This window comes from Bison bison, unplaced genomic scaffold, assembly GCF_000754665.1.
Source record: "Bison bison bison isolate TAMUID 2011002044 unplaced genomic scaffold, Bison_UMD1.0 scf7180017864270, whole genome shotgun sequence".
NCBI lineage: Eukaryota > Metazoa > Chordata > Mammalia > Artiodactyla > Bovidae > Bison > Bison bison.
The window spans coordinates 7,540,404-7,544,870 of NW_011494842.1; the positions used below are offsets into that span (position 1 = coordinate 7,540,404).

Sequence of the window (4,467 nt, forward strand, 5' to 3'; positions counted from 1 at the left end):
TCTACTGCCTTTCAAGTGGGGGCAGGGACAGACTTGAAGCTTGGGCCTCCCCAGAGCCTGGGCCTCGTGGGAGATGCAAGCCAGGCCAGTCCAGGCAGGTGTCAGCAATCCCCCCCACTCTCCCCAGGTAGCGGCCCCACCAAGGAGGCGACTGAACCGCTGTCTGCACTGGGGATAGAGGCAGCAGCTGTCCGCTCTTGCAGAAACTCAGCCCCCAAAATGCTCTCATGCTGAGTGAGAACCTCACTCAAAGGGTGGGAAGATCAGGAAATCAGCAGTTTCATCCCGAATGCCCTGCCTCCAGACCAGGGCAGGGCAGGGCAAGGCTGACCGGCCGGCGGGTTGAGGATGGGGCCGGCAGTGGAGGAAGGCTCGGGGAGCCTCCCTGCCCCCATCCGTCTTTCCCTCCTTCCTCCCCACCCACCCCCACCGCGGGGCCAGCTGTTCTCCAGCTGCCAGAGGCTCCCACCCTAGAAGTAGCTGTGCTGTGCTGGGACAGGGAGCGTAGGGCGGGTGGGATGCGGATGGTGTCCGCCGCCCCCACCTCCAGCCCAAGGACCCCACAACCCCCCTCAGGGATCCTGCCAAGTGACCACGCCCTACCAGGCTAGGGAGGGAGTACCCGCCTCCCTAGAGCTGGGCTGAGATTTTTACAGGAGGAAGCAATTTGCAGAGCCCACTAGGAGGGAGGTGAGGGGGCTCCCCCGCTGCCCAGCTTATTAATGTGCTTCCAATTTGGGAATCCAGCCTCTGCACCCACCCACCCCCTCTCCTAGGGCACAGGCTTCTCAGGGAGTCGAGGGGGCAGGGAAGCCCCTGTAGGCTTCTCTCTCCAAGGCTCCCCCTCAGTGTCTCCCCCCTCCAGCAGTGTAGGAGGGAGGGAAGGGGCTCGGAGCCCTCAAACCTCCTGCAGAGAGAAGGGGCCCACTTCCCAGACTTCACCCCCCACTCCGAGCCGCTGTCCAGCCTCTTCATCCCGACTCAGTCCAGGAAGGCCAGGGATCCAGGCTGGAGAAGGCGGGGGTGCAGTAAAGGGGTGACTCTGGGTTTCGCAGTTCTCACCGTGTCAGAGGGCCCCTTGGACTCTGGGTCACCCACCGAGATGTGACCCATCCCTCAGTTGGTTGTTGCCTCCTCGGGAAAGTCACACTGTCAATGTTATGTATAAACACAGAAGCTTGCGGTGGCCCCCCCCTCTCTCTCAAACATCCACCCTCCTGTTCACAGCCACTGTCCCGCACAGCCACTGTCACCTGCATCTCTCATCTCTTTCCTTTTAAAAAAACATTTTTTGGGGGGGCTGCATGCAGCCCTACCAGGGATCAAACTTGCACCCCCTGCAGTGGAAGCACCAAAGTCTTAACTCCTGGACCACCAGGGCAGTCCCTTAATTTTTTTTTAAATGGTGATAAAATATACACGATAAAAAAAAATACCTTTTTAAAGTGCACAATTCAGCAGCATTAATTACATCCTTTGTTTCTAACAGGTTTTTTTTGTGATCTGCCACGATCACGGGGTCACGGGCCCTCAAATTCAACACACACGGCATCCCACGCCATATATGCCACAGCCCTGAAGGGTGTCACCCCCACGGCCCCACTATCTCAAACCACCACAGATGTGACCGCCCACAGGGTCAGTCTCACCCCGCAAGCGGCACCGACCCTCGGCATGTGGGCTTTCTTTCTCCGTCTCACCCACACACCTGATTTCACGCTCAGCCATGGCCACAGCTTCTCAGCACTCGCATGCTGCACTAGGTAGAGTCCATCACGTCACAATGGCGTCTCAGCGTGTTATACGTGAGCACACCCGGCCCAATGTGCCTCATTCTGCCTTGGACACACACAGCATCACACGGTCGCACTGGCCCTCACAGGTGGCGCATCGGCATCCCAGCCAGTCAGTGCAGGACAGGGATGTGAGCTCACACCACTGGTCAAGCAGACGGGTTCTTTCATAAACCCACCCCGTGTGATGGCCCCTCACACACACAGAGGTGCCCTACACACACACACGCACGCATGCAGCATCAGTCACACACTGAGAACGTCACAGCGTCTCTCACATGCATGTTACAAAGTCACAATGTCGCATACAGTTCCGTCCTGTGAAGTCACACACATGAACTGGTTTCACCCCAGTTCCCCTCACATGCACCACCCCTACGGTGTCACCCACAGAGGGTCCCTCTCGGCCTCACACACACACACACAGGTCCAGCAGCACACACAGTTGCACTCCCGCTTCCCTCTATCACTTCCGGTCCTGTGGGCCTGGCAGGGAGCACAGGAAGCAATCAGCACTCTAGGAAACCTCAGGGGCTGAGGCTTTGCGGATTCACAGAGGGACAGGGTTCTCTGGGCCCCTGCGCCTGTGGGTCCCAGCCTCCTGCGGGACCCTGAGCAGGCAGGCAGAGCCCCGAGGGGCAGTGCCTCTCCGGCAGACCACCCTAGGCTGGCACAACACTGGGGGAAGGGGAGGATGGGGCTAGGCCACAGGGACAGGGCCAAGTGTGATCAGCTGGTCTCCACCCCAGCTCTGAGCAGAGAAGCTCCCGCCATGACCCCAGGGGTCCACGGAGACCTGGATCCTCAACACTACCCCTTGAACCCCACATGGGAAGCAGAGGCTGGGACCTCCCGGCCACCTCCATGGAGAGCTGCAGTCTTGGGAGCCCTCTTTCTTGGCTCCTTGGGGCCTGGCACCACCAGCTCCCCCCGCCACCCCGAACGGTCCTCTCTGTGAGCCGGACCCCTTGGCTCCTCTCCCTTCCTGAGCGAAGAGGTGGATAGGACTGGGAGTTTTTGCTCCCTTCCAGCTTCCACCTGAGCCCTCAGAGGGGTCTGGGAGAGGGCTGGCCATCCAGGTGGCCTCTGAACACCAATCATTGCCAGACCCCACAGCCAGTTCCCAGGGCTGTTCTCTGACTCCACCTGGCCCCCCTGGCCCTCCTGATGGCTGCTGCCTTAACCTTCTCAGCCCCTCTCACTGGCTTCGCTGTCTTCAGTCAACCCCCAATCAGCCCTGTTTCTTCCTTAGACCCACTTTGATCACCCACTCACCTCTCCAGATCCCACCAGGTTCAGTTTCCATGATGGGAAGGCCAACTGACCAGGAACCAAAAAGAGACTTGGAGAAGCTCAGAGAAAAGGGACCAGAGAAGTCCTGGATTCCAAGCAGGGAAACTGAGGCCCACCGCCGAGCTGGGGCCAGATCTCTTAAGTTCTTGGCCTCCTCTGTTTGAGATGTCTCCTTTTCATTTTAATATTTCCCCAGCTGTTCAGAATGTGCCAAGATCTGCAAACCTGAGGGTGAATGTGGGAGCAGAGCCCAGGACACACACATACACACAGCTCTGACCTGGGCATCACTGACCATCCTACTCAGCCAAATGCACTAATTAGCATTAATTACTGTTCCCTCCCTGGGGGGCGGGGAGTGATGGTAGAGGAAGGCCCATGAGGTTGAGACTCCCATTGGATCCCAGCCTCTCTCTGAGGAGGGGGCATTTAGGGTCCCATGAGTCCCCCCTCATCATATACCCTGGTCCTAGAAAAGACATCCGTCCATCGCCTGCTCACAGGGTGAGCAGGGATCCAGGAAGACCCCAGAACCATGGTCTGTGGTGGCAACTCTATGGGGACAAAGAGCTGCCAGAATCTGGGTGGGAGGAAGACCTCATTTCTCACCAAAACTAACTTTTGGCAACTTCAGATTTCCCTCCTTGCCCCAGGCTGCCCCCAGCATTCTGGCCAACGAGGTGTCCTGGCCCCCCTGCTCTGGGGCTGCAGGAGGTGGGATACACAGAGCCGCCCTGGGCACCAGCCCCTCTGAGCTGTGTCCAGCCCCCACCCCCACCCCCTGCTCTACTCGGCTACAAGTTCAGGCCTGACCTGGTTCTGCCTCTACCTGGAGAGAGAAAAGACACAGAGGGAGCTGTGAGGGACGGCTTCCCTCCCCTGAGAAGCTCTACCCCAAGGCCTCAATCCCCCTTGTTCACAGAAAAAAAAAAAATCTCGCAGCCCTGGATGAGGGCCCCTCTCCCGGAAAGGTGACACGGTGGGGTCTGGTCTCAATGACACTGCCCCAGGGCCCCGCTAGGCTGGAAAACAGAGGCAGACAGGCGCTCCCAGCTCTCCTTCCCCAGGCAGGAGTAGAGGGCATGACAGACAATGGTGGGGGTGGTGAGTGTGTGGTGGGGCTTAGGGTTAGAGGAGACAAGCCGCCTTCAAGTCCTCTAAAGTCTAAACACGGGCTCTGACGAAGTGTGTGGCCAAGACAAGGCCCCAAATCCAGTCCCCTTCGGAACCAGGCTCACAGAGCTCAGGGCTGGAACTCTGAACCTTCCACCCCGACGCCTGCGGCAGAAATGAAGGCAACTTAAGCCCCTGCCCCATCAGGGGGCACACGCCCGGGGTCGTGAAGCTTGGCTGCCAGAGACCGTCCACAGTCCGGCGCGGC

The 4,467-nt window shown here is 58.9% G+C and overlaps 1 protein-coding gene across 1 annotated transcript in view; it reads right to left on the bottom strand.

Annotated features, from left to right (window-relative positions):
- TEAD3 (TEA domain family member 3) overlaps positions 1 to 4,467 on the bottom strand; it is a 24,323-nt gene that overhangs the window by 18,076 nt on the left and 1,780 nt on the right. The gene's annotated exons all lie outside the window — the stretch shown is intronic.